At 46.4% G+C, this 19,569-nt stretch overlaps 1 protein-coding gene across 1 annotated transcript in view; it reads left to right on the plus strand.

The window, feature by feature from the left end:
- The window catches only part of LOC115456472 (desmocollin-3-like), a 209,431-nt gene that overhangs the window by 86,890 nt on the left and 102,972 nt on the right, over positions 1-19,569 (plus strand). The window lies entirely within an intron of this gene.

A 19,569-nucleotide genomic window follows, 5' to 3' on the forward strand; every position in this document is an offset into this window, starting at 1 on the left:
CCTGTACCATAGCTAGTGCTATTTCAGTTGCAGACGAATGGGCAGGTGGGTCTCAATGTATCGTATCCTATCCTCCCTTCCCCTCCTTTACCTTATTGTAGTGCCCTGCTGCTCTAGTGACCTCTTCAGGGCAGGAAACAGCCACCTCTTTCCTGCCCGGTGCGGCTGCAGACTGTCTTGCTTCCTGCGCTGCTTCAAAATGGCTGCTGAGAGTTCAAACGATGGCCTTACAGGACTTACAGAGGTCTTGCAAAGTCACTTCTTAAACTCTTGGCAGCCGTTTTGAATCGGTGCCAGTAGCAAAACAAGTCTACAGCCGCCCATGCAGGAAAGAGGGGGCTGTTTCCTGCCCTGACGAGGCCACTAGAACACCAGGGCACTACAATAAGGTAAAGGAGGGGAGGAAAGGATAGGATACGATACACTGAGACTCGCCTGCCAGCCTGCCCGTTCGTCTGCAACTGAAGCAGCGGTTGCTATATGGTACAGGAGGGGAGAGATAGTGAATGAATGGAGTCACATGGGTGGAGGGAAGATGGAAAATTGTGGAGGGAGAGGGGGAATCTGGTTTTCTTTGGGGGGATCAAAGTGACAGTGGGTAGGGTGGGGTGGGGCAGGGTGTGACAGGGAGCGTGGCATGTGTCCTCTTTTTCTTTAGGGCAAATATGGTAGCCCTAGACTGATACTCGTGGGGGGGGGGGGGGGGGGGTTCAGTAGTAGTAGTAGGTGGCCAGATCCCTCCCTCCCCACAAAATCATGCCAAATATTTATTTTTAGTGCTTCTATCTTCTGCTGAATGAAGTTTGATTTGCACTGCCTCGACCCCTTCACGGGAAGGGTGTTCTGAGAGCCGAGAGAGACAGCCACACTACTTCTGAGTTAAAAAAAACAAAAACGAGCAAAGCAGCTCTACTTTGGCTTCCTTCAGCAGCTCTACCTTTCCTTATCATCCCTCCAGACCGGCCCAGAATGTGACTGATGGGTTGTGTATGCCTTCCAGCAGGTGGAGACTGAGAAAAAAACTGTAACTCCAGCTAGCCAATAAGAGCCCTTGCCAGCTAGAGAACGATCCAGTAATCTCAGTCTCCAGCAGGTGGAAGGTGGTGAGCCCAGTTGTCTCATTCCTTTCTTTGATTATTTAATTCTTTATGCTTTAATTCCTTAGCATCCCTCCGGACCGGACCAGGATTGGACTGTTGGGTTGTGCCCGCCTACCAGCAGGTGGAGACTGAGAAAAACTCTGACTCTAGAGAGCCAATAGGAGCCCTGGCCATGTGACCTTAGCCTCAGTCAGTGTTGCCAGGTGGGCGGTTTTACCGCCCAATTGGGCGGTTTTCCGCGACCCGCCGCGGGAAATTTTTGCCCGCGGCGGGTTGCGGTTTTTTGGGCTGGTTTTTGTGCTTCGGGCGGTTTTTTTCGGCCGCGGGGGGGGCGGGGTTAATGACGTTTTTGGGTGGGGTTAATGACGTTTTGGGCGGGGTTAGTGACGTGGGAGGCGGGCCGATGACGTGGGAGGCGGGGCCGATGACGGGGAGGCGGGGTCGATGACGTAAGAGGCGGGGCCGATGACGGGGAGGCGGTGCCGGTGACGTGGGAGGCGGGGCCGGTGACGGCGGGGGCGGGGTTGATGACGGCGGGGGCGGGGGTGATGACGCGGGGGCGGGGGTGTCAGGGGCGGGGTTTGTGTTTGGGCGGTTTTTGGGCTGTTTTTTGGGCTCCAGTGGGCTGGAAAAAAATTTTCCACCTGGCAACCCTGGCCTCAGTATTTTCTCAGTCTCCCAGCAGGTAGGAAGTGAGCCCATTAGTCTCTCTCTCTCTTTTTTTCTCTATAAGATGTTACAGATATATTTATAATACTTCTTCTGTGCCTGGAATCATAATTAGAGGCTTGACAGGGTTTCTTTTCTTTCTTTGACAGCCTCTGGGGTGTTAAACTCGGGTGTCTCGAGTCCACCCCCCTTCCTCCCCATCTCCCTGGCTTAGCAGGGAAGGGCCGTCCCTTTCTCTGGAAAGGTGTACCGTCTTTGGGAGAGGCAGCCACTTTTAATAGGCAGCTGTTTTTAAAGAATTAAATCAAGTAAAAGAAAATTAAAAGAATTAATTTAAATGAAAGGAATTTAAAGGAAGTAGTTTTTGCTTTCCCCAGGCTTATAACGAGCAGGTAGCTCTTCTGTCTTATTCTGTTTGAAGAGTCTTTATTTTCTTTTATTGCGGAGCTATTTAAAAAAAAAAAAAAGTGAAAAGTCAGCGTCTGTGACTTTAATCGGTGGTTTTTTGTTATCTTCATTATTTTTCCTCTGCTATCCGGCGTTGTTAGCGGCGGTAGTTGTAAAAAAAAAAAAAAAAAAAAAGAGGCGCGAACTGTTAGGCGCGTGCTCGCTCTTGGACGGGTCTGTATAGCTTGCGAGCTGTATTGACGGTTCCTGTTCGGGCCAGAGGCTAAACCATGTTTTGTGCGGCCTCGGAGGCTATCTGTTTTTCGGCGGCACGGATTTCCTGCTTCTTCGTCGGTCCAGTCAGTGGTTTTCTCCCCCGAACTTTATTCTTCTCATTTTGGCGCACTTGGCCGCCATTGTTTTGCATGCAGCTGCATATTTCCCTTGACGTGGCAGCGTTTTTCTGCTTTTACTGTGTTCGGCTGTTTGTGCAATGGAAAGGAGATATTGTTTCTCCGGTAGTTGGGGCAATTGGTAGTATATTTTCCCTGAAATTAATTTTTACATGTATTTTTCAAGCTATTAAAAAAAAAAAAAAAAAGAAATGCTACGATGCGAATGGCGCTCATTTTGTTTTTCCCTCCGATTCAAAGTGCAGCTCAGTCGGGAATTCTCTGTTTTAGACAATGGGGCGAATTAAATTGTATCTCAGCTCCAAAATAACCATTTTCCTATTCCTTTCCCTTGTGCGTGATGTTTGGAGGAAAGGTCTTCGCTATTGTCTAGCGCAGTTTTTTATGGGGGTCCAGTGTACGTCACTCTGTGTCTTCCTCATTTCCTGGTGGATAGGACTACATTGTCTAATAGTCAATTGATTAGTACTTTACAAATCTGGCCATAATATCTTAGTTCCTTTCAAGCATTTCCCTTCATGCCTATGATGTTATACAGTGTTTTTAAGAACTTAACAAACATTTTCTATGGCATAGGCTATCTGGGTCAGGTGCCATGTGGATAGAACTACATTGCCGGATAGTCTATTGTTTGGTACTTTACAATGCTGGACATAAGATCTTAATTCCTTTCAGGAAATTTTCCTCCGTGGCTATGTTCTTATACTGTGTTTTAAGATCTTAACAAACGTTCTCTAGAGCGTAGGCTATATGGTTCAGATGCCATGTGCAATGAAATACATTGTCTGATACTCAATTGTTGCGTACTTTGCAATTCTGGACATTAAGGTCTTACTTCCTTTCAGCAATTTTCTTTCATGGCTATGCGTTCTCTTTGGCATAGCAGATGACAGCTGCCTAGGCTACATGGTCCAGATGGTTCTCATATTCTAGGAGACTCAGTCCTGTCTACCGAGCACCCAGTTTTCTCAACTGCTTTAGAAGGCATGTTTTATTCACGTCTTCTCTACTTTCCAACTGTCTTGGAGTTTCTCATGTGTTATCTTAGTTTTCTTCTAGGACTTTCAAGATAAATGTTAACTTAGGGAGTAAAGTTATCCGGTCAATTTTGCATTTTCTCCCACTTAAGGATAGTGGGAGGTCCTCACGCCATCTACTTGTATTTTTGTTTCCTCTATCTGTTCAGCCTGGGCACATGGTAAACATTCTGGTTTTGTCCTGTATGACCATCCATAACATCTGCTATCCCTTTCTCTTCCTTACAGATTTTAGGGTCTTGTTTCAAGCTTTCTTGACGTCAGGTACAGTCTTGTCTCCTGTGGCACAAATTCACCACGTAATAGGTATTTTCCAAGTCTATTCCATTTCATTTTCATTTTATTCTTCCTCTCTCCAGAGTTTTTTTTTTTTTTCTCTTGGAAGGAGATTCACTCATTTTCTGTGCATTTTTTGCCATAAGGGCATAAGTGTTGCCATAATGGGAAAGGCCAAGAGTCCCCATCCTGTTTTCAGATGGGGTCAATCCAGATCGCAAATACCACATTCATATCTTGTGAGTGTGCGTCTGTTCATCTCTGTACTCTCAGTGAGGAAGGAGGCATGACATGATACAAGGTTTGGGGAGATCCGGTAAAATTAAAGGCCAGTGTGTCTCAGTCCACGTGCAACATATGGTGATCCTTTCATTTTCAATCTATACGTCCTCACTCCAGACCTTCCTTTCAATTGGAAGGGGATTCTTTCACTTCCTTTGCATTTTTGCTTAGTATATGAGTATTGTCATACGGGGAAAGTCTAAGAGTCCATTAAGCCCAGCATCCTGTCCTCAGTTGTGGTCAATCCAGGTTGCAAGTACCACATTCATTTCTTATGGGTGTGGGTTGGTAGATCTTAGTACATCTCAGTATAGGAGGAGTAATGTCCACGATACAAGGATGATGAGAAGGTCCTCATTACCAGTTTTCTTGCCCTGCTCTTCGGTCTTGCGCCGCCTCCGCGCACTTTTTTCTTAAGTTATGGTCGTAGTAGCAGCAGCGCTCATGAAACAACGTCTCCTCGTTTCATCCTTTCCTAGATGTCTGGTTCATTACAGACAGTCTTATTGACAGAGTTGTCAGGTCAAGCAACGGGTGGTGCATTTCGGGCACACTCTAGGTTACGGGGTGCGTGTAGCCAGGTGTCTCATTTGATCTCTCTTTTGAGCTCTCGTGTGATCTCATTAGATTTCGTAGCATGTCTCTATTTTTTCTCTCTTTGTTTAGTCACGTTGGCGCAGACTGTTTTTGTCTTCTCTACAAGCGTCCCACTTTCTGTTTTCTCTGGATGTTCTTGGGCCTTTGGCCATTACCTTGCTCTATTTTGCAGAGTAAAATTTTACTTTCTAGCTCCCAAGAAGGAATTTTTTCTTCATTCTCTTTGGAGTCTCGGTAGTCTTTTTTTTGGCAGCTTTTCACTCCGTCAATTTCGTGACCATTGGGGGGGGAAAAAAAAAAAAAAACTTCTGGGAGTTCTCAGTGGATAGTACCTTAAGGGGAGGTCCCAGTTCTAGAACTATTTCTTTTCGCTCTGACCTTCCATGTGCCTCTCTTACTTTCTTGCTAAAAAGACTTGTCAGCGGCAGAGATAGATGCCCTCTCATATCCAGATATTTATCTCGGATGGGATTTCCTCTGCTCAGTTGGCCTCTGTATTCTCACTAGTGCAGCACTTGGGTCTGGTGGTTGAGATTGAGCATTCTTCCTGCAAGTATGCCAGGAGCATATACACAGTGAGCAGTTTTTTGATGGCTGCATCTGTGAAAATATATATGTATATTTATAGTTCTACTACATAAGTACATATGTAATTCCACACTGGGAAAAGCTCAAAGGTCCTATCGAGCCCACCTTTCGGTCCACGGCCAATCCAGACCATGAGCACCTGGCAAGATTCCTAAACGTACAAACATTCTATACATGTTATTCCTGGAACTGTGTAGTGTTTTATGGACTTCTATATGTATCTAACAGATGAAAGGTACTAACAAGTGTCTACTGTTGATTTATTCCCGTTTTCACTAATTGGGGTTTACGACAAGAGTCTCAGGTGATCTGCTTGCAGAGGCAACAGCTACAGATGATTCTCTCTCTCTATCATTTGAATTGCGCTCTGAGATATGTTTTCTTCATGTTGGGTAACTGCAGCGGCTGTCAGTTTATTTGCACCTTCAGTCTAGTTTGCAGCAGGGATTTAGGTACCTTCTTCTTCTGCATAGTATTTAACTGCATTCTTGTTTTTACCTATTTAGCTTCTAGTGATCAGGTACTTTCTCACTGACAGGCTTTACATACTTCCAATCTGTTGCTAGGTCAGCAATAGTCTACGATATCGGGAGTATTGTACTTCAGGATTTCGGTTTCCACTTTCTCAGCTGAGGTAGATTCATTGCAGTTTTTTGTTTACAGGCGGCTCTGCTTCTACCTTTGCCATCTTTCTTTCAGTCATTTTTTTGTTTTTCTCGAGTCTCTCTGTCCTTTGCGCTGCACTGATAGTGCAGTAGGGGGACATTATATAGCGGCCACTTGGTAGGGGACAATGTTCAGCGTCGCTTGGACTTTTCAGCTTTTTTGCTTTGTAGTTATTCTATTTAGTTTATTGGCGGTTCTTGGATCGTCGAGCTTTTGGCTTCGTATTCATCCTAGTTTGGGTGTTTTCAGGGACTCTACCGCATTCTCAATGTCTGTCCCTCCCATAAGATTACTGCTTTGGTACTTCCCAACAGTCCAATCCTGGTCCGGTCCGGAGGGATGCTAAGGAAGGAGAAATTAGATCTTACCTGCTAATTTGCTTTCCTTTAGTCCCTCCAGACCGGACCAGGCCCCTCCCATGTTCTATCAACTCTTTAGATTCTTTTACTAAGTTTGGAAGTGGAATGTTTCAAAAAAACAAACAAACAAACAGATGATACTGTATATATATATATATATATATATATATATATATATATATATATATATATATATATAAAAAAAACTTTGCGTGGTCCATACCACTTCTCTGGTGGTTGCTGGTGAGCTCGGTTGCTGGAATATATATAAAGCCTTAAATATGTCATACCACTTCTCTGGTGAGAGTTGCTGGTGAGCTCAGTTGCTGGAATCTATATATATATATATATAACCTTAATGGGTTATACCTTTGGTGAGAGTTGCTGGTGAGCTCAGTTGCTGGAATAGATATAAAGCCTTAAATATGTTATACCACTTCTCTGTTGAGAGTTGCTGGTGAGCTCAGTTGATGGAATATATGTGAAACCTTAAGTGAGTCATACTACTTCTCTGGTGAGAGATGCTGGTGAGCTCTAATATGAATGGGCCATGCCACTTCTCTGGTGAGAGTTGCTGGCGAGCTCTAATACAAATGGGCCATACCACTTCTCTGGTGAGAGTTGCTGGTGAGCTCTAGTACTCGGTTTTGCCGAGGAATTTGTGGCTGCTAGGATTCCATACGGCACAGAAGTTCTTTCTTTCTTTCCTGCTTTGTTATTCAAATACTGAGGCTAAGGTCACATGGCCAGGGCTCCTATTGGCTCTCTAGAGTCAGAGTTTTTCTCAGTCTCCACCTGCTGGTAGGCGGGCACAACCCAACAGTCCAATCCTGGTCCGGTCCGGAGGGACTAAAGGAAAGCAAATTAGCAGGTAAGATCTAATTTCTCCTTCTTATCTTTCTTTTTTGTCTGTGGATTGTAGCATTTCTTGTGGTTTCCTGTGCCTTAAAAAAACCCCCCAAAAACCTGTTGTCAGAGGCAGAGGTCTGTGGGGGCTTCTTTGTGCTTCGGGGGTGCTACACTCGGGAGGCCGGGTCCCTCCCCCCATTTCCTCCCTGATATCTCTTAGTGCCTGGCTATTTTAATCTGTACTCTGCTGCTGGCACTTTAAGAGCAAAGCTTTTAAAAGTAAAGCTTTAAGTGAAGTTTTCCTCAAGCTCCTCCAGGGAAGAGCTTTGGAGGTAGGGAGAGGCAGCTGCTTGTGTAAAAAAAAAAAAAAAAAAAAAAGAATTTACCCTCCCGGTCTGCTTCTTAAGGCAGAGCCGTTTTGGGGGCTATTTATTTGAGAAAATCGAGCAAGGCAGCTCCTTCTGGTCTGTGTTTTGTGATCAGCTGTTTTCTTCCGTGATGTCAGAGAAGCTCTGCCGCTGCTCCGTCTGTCAGCGGCGGGGTCTTGGTTCTAGCGGGGTTTGTAAGTGTTGCACCGCTACGGAGGATCAGGGTGCAGTACCGGTGAAATCGTCGGTATCTTCGTTGGGGGGGGGGGGGGGGTCTGATGTCGGTTTTGGGTCGGCGGTCGCATCCCCCTCCCCCAAGCGGTGATTTCGGCGGGAAACACCGCCATCTTGACTGCATCGCCGTCTGCTGCTCCTCTGGCTTCTTTGCCTGCTGGGCCTGTTTCGGTTGCCCAGACACCCATTTTGTCAGCGGGGGAAGGAGGTTTTCCTCCCGAATTTGTGGTACAGATGTACCAGGCCTTTCTCCGCCATAAAGCAGCACCTGCAGGTCCTTCTGAGGGCACTGCTAGAGAAAGTAATGCTATAGCTTTTAAGCGTTTGAGGCTTGCTGCAGAGGAGCCAGATTTTTCTTTTGCTCCAGATCAGGAGATGTCTGCCTTTGGTGAGGAGGTTTATTCTCCGGAAGAACAATTTGCTGAGGGGCTAGAGCACGTGGCTGATGGTGAGGAGTTGCTCCCTATAGGAGAGGATCCTTTGGTAGTAAGGAGTTTTCATAAAGATGATCTTCAAGAGCTTATCTCGCAGGTTTCATCTACTTTGCACTTTCAAGAAAAATGTCAGGAAGTATTTTTTCACAGAGAGAGTGGTGGATGCTTGGAATGCCCTCCCGCGGGAGGTGGTGGAGATGAAAACGGTAACGGAATTCAAACATGCGTGGGATAAACTTAAAGGAATCGTGCTCGGAAGAAAGGGATCCCCAGAAGCTTAGCCAAGATTGGGAGGCAGAGCCGGTGGTTGGGAGGTGGGGCTAGTGCTGGGCAGACTTATACTTGTGCCCTGACAAGGTATACACAAAAAGTAGCACACGTGAAATTATCTTGTTGGGCAGACTGGATGGACTGTGCAGGTCTTTTTTTCTGTCGTCATCTACTATGTTACTATGATGATTCGAATCTTCAGGTATATGAGCCCAGAAAGGTGGATTTACTGGTCAAGGGGATTCGCAGAGCTGGTAAGTCCTTTCCTACGCATCAGGATATTAGGGACATTATTCAGGCGCAGTGGGAGAGTCCAGATTCTGCTTTTAGGCTTGCTCGTTCTATGGTCAGACTTTATCCGATTCCTCATTCAGATAAAAGACCTGTTGCGCCCTCTGGTTGTGGATGCTGTAGTTTCTGCGGTTACTAAGCGAAACACGGTTCCGGTAGATACGGCGTTGAGAGATCCCCAGGACCATCGTATTGAGACTTTGCTGAAGAATTCTTTTGATGTTTCTGCCCTGGCAGTACAGGCGGCAATTTGTGGGTCCCTGGTAGCAAGAGCTTGTTTTCGCTGATCAGAGAGAGCGTTGGACCATTCTTCTGATGATCTTTCGGCTATTGATAATGAGGTGGCTAAGTTGGAAATGGGGTCGGCTTTTTTGGCCGATACTCTAAGATTTGCTTAGGGCTACGTGGGTGGTCGGCAGATGCAGCCTCTAAGTCCAAGCTTAGTAAATTTCCCTTTCGGGGTTCTTTTTTGTTTGGAGAAGAATTGGACAAGTTGGTGCATAGCCTTGGTGAGGCTAAGGTTCCCAGGTTGCCGGAGGATCATCCTAGGGGATCCGGTCATGGTTCTTTCTCTGGTCATGCTAGAGGCCGTGATTTTCATCGTTTTCGGCAAGGCAGAGTTTTCCAGGGGCAGCGCTCTAGATTTTTTTCAAAGAACTCAGTCCTTTCGAGCAGGTCGTGGGGGGGGGGGGGGGGGGGCGAGAGGCAGGGGTTCCTTTTGCTCCACTTCCCGTCCTCAACAATGAAGGTTTGCGGGTCTAGCCTCTAGTTCCTGTGGGTGCTCAGTTGGGGCACTTTAAGGAGAGCTGGGCCCAGATTACTTCGGATCAGTGGGTCTTAGAGGTTATTCGAGAAGGTTACGCATTAGAATTTGCTTATCGTTGTTATGTTTCTGCTATGTTTCTGCTAAGCAGGCTGAGGAGAGGCTGGAACCCACTCTGCTAGGGCTAGGGAGGGGCTGGAAACCTCTCTGCTAAGGTAGTTGGGTGGGGCTTGTTTGCTATTGGTCAGTTGGGTGGTAGCTGACGTCAGTAACCAGGATCTATTTTTACCTGCAGTTTCAGGTAAGCACTGCTTGAGCTAGGATTTTTCCCTGCTGTAGTCTCTTATCTTTTCTTCTGAGGGCTGTTGCTCTGTGTGCTGAAGGAATCTGTTTCCTCTTTCTATGTGTTCCTAGGTACTGGCTTGTCAGCATTTGCTCTGTGTTCCGTTTTGTATTTATTTGTCTCAGCGTGTGGTTAATTGGCTTTTCTCTGCAGCTGGGCTGTGTTCTCTGGTTAGTCAGTGTTTGCCTTCTGTGTTGTGTCAACTTGTTTGTTTTAGTTCTGTCTGTTGTGGTTCCACTTTGTTTTCTGGGATGAGTGTGCTTTGTTAACCCCTCGGTCTCTGTGTCTGGCTGTGTGGGTTATTTGTGCCTAGAAGTCTTTACTCTGGGCAGTATGTTTTTTGCTTTATTCCTCTTTCCCTGTAGTGCTGGGTTCTGCCTGGTCAGTCTTGCCTGTCTGTCTGGGTCAGCTTCACCTGATACAACTGCTACCTACTGTTGGCCAAAGTCCTGCCAGCCGCCTGAACCCAGGAGCTCAACTCCTGGAGGACGGTGGCCAAGTGCAGAGGAAGTCTTGAGAAGCTGTTCCAGTATCTTTGTCCCTGCTTTACCTGTGGAGTACCTGTTGTGCCAGCCAGTTCCTGTGGCTCCGCTTTCGGTAGTTAGGGGCAGCCTAGCCTGCTGGTGCAGGCCGAACGTGTTCTGTAGTTTTCTGCCTTTGAGGAGTTTTACACCTCTCCTCGGGAGCCTAGAGTCCTGAGTGAGTACCCTGTGGTTTATTATTTTTTTTCCCTGGTTGGGGTTCGGTGCACCCCAGGCCTTTCTTAGAGTCCCTTTCTGTTTACGGCCTGGGCTCATGATCTGGGTCTGAGTGACAATCCTTTGTCAGATGCTTTCATAGAGTCCCCTTGCCGGTCTCATTTCAAGGCCGGGGCTTGTCGACAGACTCCTCAAGCTTCGGGCCATTTGTCCAGTTCCTCGGGTAGAGCAGTGTCAAGGCCGTTACTCCATTTATTTATTTATTATTTATTTATTGCACTTGTATCCCACATTTTCCCACCTTTTTGCAGGCTCAATGTGGCTTACAATATATCGTTCTTGGTAGATAATAGATTAGAAGATAACAATTAGTGTTACATTTACTTTCTTGTGCCCAAAAAGGAGGGTTCCTTCAGACCAATTTTAGATCTCAAGGCGGTGAATCAAGCTCTCAAAGTTCCCTCTTTTCGCATGGAAACGTTGCGGTCCGTCATGGTGGCGGTGCGGTCCAGGAAGTTTCTGACTTCGCTAGATCTTATGGAAGCCTTTTTCAACATTCCTATTCATCCAGCGCATCAGCATTTCCTTCGTTTTGCTGTGCTGGGCCACCATTGCTGCTCCACGTACATTCAACAAGGTCATGGTAGTTGTGGCGGCGGCTCTCAGAAAGGAGGGCATTTTGGTCCATCCTTATTTAGACGATTGGTTGATCCGGGCAAAGTCAAACCAGGAGAGTGTTCAGGTGAGAGCTCAGGTAGTAGATTTTTTACAGTCCCTTGGTTGGGTAGTCAATTTTTAGAAGAGCCGGCTTCAACCTTCCCAGTCGTTGGAGTATCTGGGAGTTCTGTTTGACACGAAGCAGGGTCGAGTTTTTCTTCCTCCAGCTTGGGTCCTCAAGTTACAGACTCGGATTCACCGGTTCGTGCACTTTGAGTCCGTCGGCACGAGACTATCTTCAGGTTCTGGGTTCCCTGGCGGCAGGGCACACATGAAGACATTTCAGAGGTCACTTCTGTCGAGATGGTCGTCCCAGACAAATTCTCTTCTTCAGAGGTTGCCACTTTCACTTCAGGTGAAGGCGAGTCTTCGTTGGTGGCTCTGAGAGTCCAATCTGACCAAAGGTATGCCGCTCGAGCAGCCCAGCTGGTTGGTGCTGACGACGGATGCCAGTCTTCAAGGCTGGGGAGCTCACTGTCAGGGGCAGTTTGCTCAGGGTCTCTGGTCTCGCCAGGAGGCGAGTTGTTCAATCAGTCTTTTAGAGACCAGAGCGATTCGTCTAGCCCTCCTGAAGTTTCTGCATTTGCTGAGAGGCCGGGCGGTTCGAGTGATGTCGGACAATGCCACGGCAGTTGCATATATCAATCGGCAAGGAGGGACGAGGAGTCTCCCGTTGGAAAGAGAGGTGTCGCTATTTCTTCAGTGGTCGGAGGTCCATCTGGTGGCTCTTTCAGTGGCCCACGTGGCAGGGGTCCTAAATGTCCAGGCAGATGTTCTCAGTCGTCATATGCTCGATCCCGGAGAGTGGACGCTAAGCGAAGTGGCGTTTTGGCAACTGGTCACTCGTTGGGGGTCGCCCGAGATAGATCTGTTTGCCTCAGCCGGCAATGCAAAGCTTCCTCTGTTCTTCAGTCGTCGCAAGGATCCCAAAGTGCAAGACATGGATGCTCTTCTTCAATCATGGCCAGTCGGTCTAATGTATGCTTTTCCTCCTTGGCCTCTGATAGGACGTCTTCTGCAGAAAGTCGAGTCTCACAGGGGACGTCTAATCTTGGTAGCTCCGGATTGGCCTCGGAGGCTGTGGTACGCTGACCTTTGGTGGCTTCTGGTGGATGTGCCGTTCTGGCTTCCAGTCACGCGAGATCTGTTGTCGCAGGGTCCGGTCATCGATCCGGATTGATTCTGTCTTATGGGGCTGGCTCTTGAGAGGGCTAAGCTGATTAAGAGAGGTTATTCCGCTCAGGTTATTTCTACTGTGCTTCACTCTAGATATCGTTCTACTTCCTTGAATTATGTGCGCACCTGGAGAATATTTGAGGAATGGTGTAAGGAGTTGAATCTTTCTCCTTTTCATTCTTCGGTTCCACAAATTTTGGATTTTTTGCAGCGAGGTTTTGAAAAGGGTCTTGTTTTGGCTTCTCTTAAAGTGCAGATTGCACATTGTCTTGTTTTCGTGGTCGTATCCAAGGTAAATCTCTTTCTGGACATCCGGATATGGTGCATTTTGAGAGGGGTTAATCTTCTTCATCCTCCGTCTCAGAGTTCTTTTCCTAGTTGGGATCTGAATTTGGTGCTTTCAGTGCTTACTAAACCTCTTTTCGAGCCTTTGTCATCTTCTTCTTTGAAAGACTTGACTTTAAAGATGGTATTTCTGGTGGCCATCGCTTTGGCTAGGCGAGTTTCGGAGTTGCAGGCTTTGCCGTGCAGATTGCCATTTTTGGAGTTCTGTGCTGATCAGGTAATTTTGTGGCCAGTTCCTTCCTTTCTTCCCAAGGTTGTGACTCGGTTTCATGTTTCTCAGCCAGTAGTTTTGCCTGTTCTTGGTTCCTTTTCCGGTTCTACGGAGCAGCGTCTTTTGAAGTGTTTGGATGTCAAGCGGGTGTTGAAACACTATATTAAATCTACTGTTGACCTGCGGTGATCTGACCATTTGTTTATAATGATTGGCGGTTCACGCAAAGGGTTCATGGCCTCTAAGCCCACTATTTTTCGTTGGCTTAAAGAAATGATTGCATCAGCTTATCTTCTTTCTGGAAAATCCGTTCCAGAACATGTTAAGGCTCACTCTACAAGAGGTCAGGCTGCCTCTTGGGCAGAGCGTTGTCTGGTGCCTCCGGAAGACATTTGTAGGGCGGCGACCTGGTCGTCTTTGCATTCTTTTTCTAAGCACTATCGTTTGGATGTTCTCAGTCATCGGCAGGTTGCGTTCGGGGAGCGTGTCTTGTCTGCGGTGCTGTTAGGGTCCCTCCCATAATTTTACTGCTTTGATACTTCCCATCAGTCACATTCTGGGCTGGTCCGGAGGGACGATAAGAAAGGGTAAATTAGGCCTTACCTGCTAATTTGCTTTCCTTTAGTCTCTCCGAACCGGCCCAGATCCCTCCCTTCAGATACCTGTATGTTTAGATGCTCGCAGAGTTGTTTGGAGCTGTGTTGCTCGATAGTAGTTTGAATAAAGAAATATTTACACTAACTGCCCTGTTGGCAGGAACTCACCCTATGTTGGCAAGGTGCCGGTGGGCTGCTCAGGTTTTTTGGGGGCACAGGTTATATATATGTTTCTTCTATGCTTTGGTACTTTATTACTGGATCTTTCTCTAGCTGGCAAGGGCTCTTATTGGCTAGCTGGAGTTACAGTTTTTTTTCTCAGTCTCCACCTACTGAAAGGCTTACACAACCCATCAGTCACATTCTGGGCAGATCTGGACGGACTAAAGGAAAGCAAATTAGCAGGTAAGGCCTAATTTACCCTTTTATTTGGTTCACTGCTAGTTGGCCATCTTTCCTTGCTGGGAGAGTTTCAGCAGTTAAAAAAAAAAAAAAGTTGTGTTCGCCAGTCTCTGCTATGGCGGAGAAACTGAGGCATTGCGTGATCTGTCAAAGAAGGGGCATTACAGCGGCTGATGTTTGTAAGATTTGCACCGTCAAAGAGCTCCCGACAATTTGTCTCTCTGCTGAGTCAGCAGTTTCTTCTGTAATCATCGCGGTTTCTCTTCTTACCGATGCGGGAACTCAGCTTCAGTTTCGGCAGGAAATGCCACCATTTTGGAGAAAGACTGCCGCAGCAGAGAGACCAGCTTCTTTTAAGGACTGGTTGTTAGCGGTTTCTTCTCGGATTCCCTCCTAAATTTGTTTTGCAAATGTACAAAGCTTTTTTTTACATAAAGCTGCTCCCTCTGCTCCACTTCTTTTTCTTCTTCTGCTACAGAGAAGATTTTAACTTCAGCTAAACGTCCCAGGATTTCCTGGGATCTTGTGGACGATCCTGTGTCTGATACAGATCCTTATATGCCTTCCAGTCTGCTCTTGCACTTGCCAAACAGGACTACTACATTCAGTTGACAAATTCTCTTGGTTCAAACCCTCGACGTCTCTGCCACACTGAGCTCTCTCAAAGTACCTTCAACTCCCCCTTCACTTTCTCCCCACACTCTGGGTGAGTACTTTCATGATAAGGTTCACAAGATTAACCTTGAATTCTCAACCAAGTCAACTCCACCTCTCCTTCCCTTAGTTCATTCTCTCAACCCTCCTTCAAACCCCTGCCTCTTCTTCTTCCTTTTCTGAAATCACTGAAGAGGAAACTGCACATTTTCTTTCCTCCTCGAAACTAACAACTTGTTCTTCTGATCCTATTCCCAGCCATCCTAGCACTATCTCTCCTACTTTCATCCATTTTATCTGCCATATCCTCAATCTTTCACTTTCCACTTTGACTGTTCCTGATACCTTCAGACATGCCATAGTCACATCACTCCTCAAAAAACCTTCATTGAACCCTACCTGTCCTTCCAACTATCACCCCATCTCCCTTTCTTATCCAAGATACTTGAACATGCTGTTCACCAACATTGTCTTGACTTTCTTTCATCTCAAGCTATTCTTGATTCACTTCAATCTGGCTTTCGCCCTCTTCATTCAACTGAAACAGTGCTTGCCAAAGTTTCCATTGATCCTTATCCTTCTCAATCTATCTGCTGCTTTTGACACTGTTGATGACCGCCTGCTCCTTAATACGCTGTCCTCACTTGGCTTTCAGGGCTCTGTTCTTTCCTAGTTTTCTTCTTATCTCTCCCATTGTACTTTTAGTGTATTCTGGTGGATCCTCCTCCACTTCTATCCCACTATCAGTTGGTGTACCTCAGGGATCTGTCCTGGGACCTCTTCTTTCTCCATCTGTACTTCTTCCCTTTGCACTCTAATCTCATCCCATGGTTTTCAGTATCACCTTTATGCTGTTGACTCCCAGATCTACCTCCACACCAGAAATTTCAGCAGGACTCCAGGCCAAAGTATCAGCTTGCCTGTCTGACATTGCTGCCTGGATGTCTCACACCATTTGAAACTAAACATGACTAAGACTAAGCTTTGTATTTTCCCCCCTAAACCAACCTCTCCTCTTCTCTCATTCTCTGTCTCTGTCTCTCATCCTCCCTGTCTCATCAGCTCATAACCTTGGGGTCATCTTCGACTCCTATCTCTCTCTCTCTCCTTCTCTGCACATATTCAACAGACTGCTAAAACCTGTCATTTCTTTCTCTATAATATCACCAAAATTCATCCTTTCCTTTCTGAGTACACTACCAGAAACATTATCCACACCCTTATCACCTCTCGCTTAGACTATTGCAACTTGCTTCTCACAGGTCTCCCACTAAGCCATCTCTCTCCCCTTCAATCAGTTCAAACTTCTGCTGCATGACATATTCCGCCAGTATCACTATGCTGATATTAACCCTCTCCTCAAGTCACTTCATTGGCTCCCTATCTGTTTCTGCATACAGTTCAAAATCAAGTGCACTCACGGCTCCTGAGTACCTCTCCACTCTTATCTCTCCCTACACCCCTCTCCGGGAACTCCGTGCACTGGATAAATCTCTCTTAATCTGTACCCTTCTCCTCCACTGCTAACTCCAGACTCTGCTCCTTTTGTCTTGCTGCACCATATGCCTGGATAGACTTCCTGAGCTGGTACAAATCTAGGCTAAAAGCCCACCTTTTTGATGCTGCTTTTAACTCCTAACCCTTACTCACTTCTTCAATACCCTTGTTTTATCATTTGTACCTTATTTGTGCTGTTTGTCTGTCCTATAATTAGGATTGTAAGCTCTGTCGAGCAGGGACTGTCTCTTCACATCCAGTGTACAGCACTGCATACGGCTAGTAGTGCTATAGAAATGATAAGTCGTAGTATATGCCCCTGGTTTGGATGTCACAAAGTTCTCTGAGGACACTGAATCCATGATTCCTGTTGTGCTTCTACCTGGAGAAGATGTTTCCACAGTTACCAAGAGGAATATTGTGCCTGTGGATGGCGACACAGCTCTTAAGGACATTCAGGATAGGCACATGGAGTCTCTGTTAAAGTCTAGCTCTGGTAGTACAGGTCCTTGATGGCCAGGGCTTGTTTTTGCTGGTCTGAAAGAGTTTAGATAGGTCTTCCGATGATTTGTCTTCAATAGACGAAGAAGTGACAAAAATTTAGATGAATTCTACCTGTTTAGCCGATACCTTGTATGATTTGCTGCGAGCTTCTTCTAAGTCTATGGCAGTGAGTGTTGCCACGTGCCGATCTCTGTGGCTTCGAGGTTGGTCTACTGATGCAGCTTCTAAATCTAAGCTTAGTAAGTTTCCTTTTCGAGGGTCTTTTCTTTTTGGTGAAACACTTGATAAGTTGAACAAAAGTCTAGGGGACACCAGGGTACGCCACCTTCCTGAGGATCTTCCGAAGTCTGTTTGTCGTGGTTTCCTCTCCATTCGGGGTCATGGTAGAGATTCTCGTCGGTTCAGATCTGGCAGAGTTGCGATGGCCCAGAGATCTTGATCTTTTTCAAAGATTTCAGTCCTTTCATGGTCCCCAGCAGACATGCAAACTCCATTTTCCCAGTCCCTGGCTCATCCTTCCCAATGAAGGTCTCTGGGCCCAGCCTCTAATTCTGGTAGGAGCTCGCTTGGCTCAGTTTTATTGGAAGTGGGCCCAGATTACCTCTGGTCAGTGGGTACGCCTTAGAGTTTGCGCGGCAGCTGCCAGATGCCTTTCTAGAATCTCCCTGTCAGTCCCATCTCAAAGCGGGAGCCATCAAGGGTACTTTACAGAGGCTTCTCGAGTTTCAAGCTGTTTGCCCATTGCCTCCAGCAGAGATTGGAACAGGGCACTATGTCGTTCTGAAGAAAGAAGGGTCCTTTCGGCCAATCTTAGATCTTAAAGCGGTCAATTGAGCACTCAACATCTCCACTTTTCATATGGAAACTCTTCGCTCCGTCATAGTTGCCGTGCACTCAGGAGAGAGTCTAATGGCTCTGGATTTAACAGAGGCCTAACTATAGTTCCCAATTCGTCCTTTTCATTGGCGGTTTCTTCGCTTTGCGGTTTTGGGCTCAGGGACTGGGGAGCTCACTGTATGGGGCTTCTTACGCCGGGTCTGTGATCCCCAATGGAATCGTGCTGTTCAGTCAATCTGTTGGAAATACAGGCAATTTGTTTACCCTGCAGTCTTTCCATCATCTAGTGGAAACCAAATTTGTGCGGGTGCTCTTGGACAACTCGACGGCAGTGGCCCTGTGTCAAGGAGGGTTGAAGAGTTGACCTTAAATAACAGGACGCAGCTTTTCTCATGGACTGGGAAGAATATCATCTTTGAAAGCGGTCAGCGACTCATGTAGCAGAGACAACGAATATTCAAGCAGATTTTCTCAGTCACCACAGTCTAGACCTGGGAGAGTGGTCTCTCAGAGCATTTCAAGCAGTTCTCCATTGTTGGGGTCTTCCCGTCATGGATCTGATGGCAACAAATCTGAATAACAAGGTTCCACGATTCTTCAGTCGCAGGAAGGATCGCAAAGCAGAGGGCATAGATGCTTTTCTTCAAATTTGGCCAGCAGACCTTCTTTATGCGTTTCCTCCATAGTCTCTTCTGGGCAGACTCATTCAAAGGATCGAGGTCCATAATGGGCTCATAATCTTTTTAGCGCCGGATTGGCCTCGCAGTCCTTGTGCGCCTTCTAGTGGACTTTCTGTTGAAGCTTCCGAAGTATCCTGGCCTTCTCCTTCAGGAGCCAGTGGTTCATCCAGATCCAGCTCGATTTTGCTTTACAGCTTGGCTCTTGAAAGGGCACGGTTAACAAAGAGAGGTTATTCTTCCAAAGTAATAGTCACAATGCTTCATTCTCAACGTCATTCAGCTTCTCCGAATTATATTCAGACTTGGCGCATTTTCGAGTCATCGTGTGTCGAGACACAAATTTCTCCTTTGCATGCTTTAGTAGCGTAGCTTTTGTATTTTTTACAGGATGGTTTTGATAAAGGCTTGGCACTTGCTTCTCTAAAGGTGCAGATGGCTGCATTATCTTGTTTCCGTGGTCATATCAAGGGAAGGAATTTCACTAGCCATGCAAATGTTTTCTGTTCCCTTCGTGGAGTGAATTTGATTCTTCCTCCTTGTAGATCTTTTTTTCCTGCTTCTCTCAGTTCTTACTAAACCTCCTTTTGAGCCTTTGTCAGCCTGCTCTCTAAAGGATTTGACGCTCAAGATGATATCCTTGGTGGTATTGCCTCTGCTAGGCGTGTTTCGGAATTGCAATCATTTTCCTGCCGATCTCCTTTTTGGAATTCTCTAAGGTGCAGCTGGTTTTGTGTCCTATTCCTTCTTTCCTTCCGAAAGTCCTTTCCAGATTTCATTTGAGTCAAACAGTAATTTTGCCGTATTGGGTTCTTCCTGTGGATCAGAACACCAGTTCCACCTGTCAAGAGAGTCCTGAAACACTACTAACTAACATTTCTAAAGTGCTACTAGGGTTACGCAGCGCTGTACAATTTAAACATAGAAGGACAGTCCCTGCTCAAAGAGCTTACAATCTAAAAGACAAGAGAACAATCTAAAGACAAGTGTACAATCTAGAGGACAAGTGAACAGTTAATCTGATAGGGTGGATAGATTGGGGCATTCTATATTTCTCAAGCGGTTAGGCGCCGAAGGCAGCATTGAAGAGGTGAGTTTTAAGCAGAGATTTGAAGATGGGTAGGGAGGGGGCATGGCGTATGGGTAAAGGAAGATTGTTCCAGGCATAGGGTGAGGCAAGGCAGAATGAGCGGAGCCTGGAGTTGGCAGTGGTGGAGAAGGGTACTGAGAGAAGGGCTTTGTCCTGTGAAACAATATGTGCAATCCATAGTGGAGTTTAGGCAATCAGATCATCTTTTTCTTCTAATTGGGGTCTAAACCCACTATTTC

Source organism: Microcaecilia unicolor, chromosome 13, assembly GCF_901765095.1.
Source record: "Microcaecilia unicolor chromosome 13, aMicUni1.1, whole genome shotgun sequence".
Classification (NCBI taxonomy): Eukaryota; Metazoa; Chordata; class Amphibia; order Gymnophiona; family Siphonopidae; genus Microcaecilia; species Microcaecilia unicolor.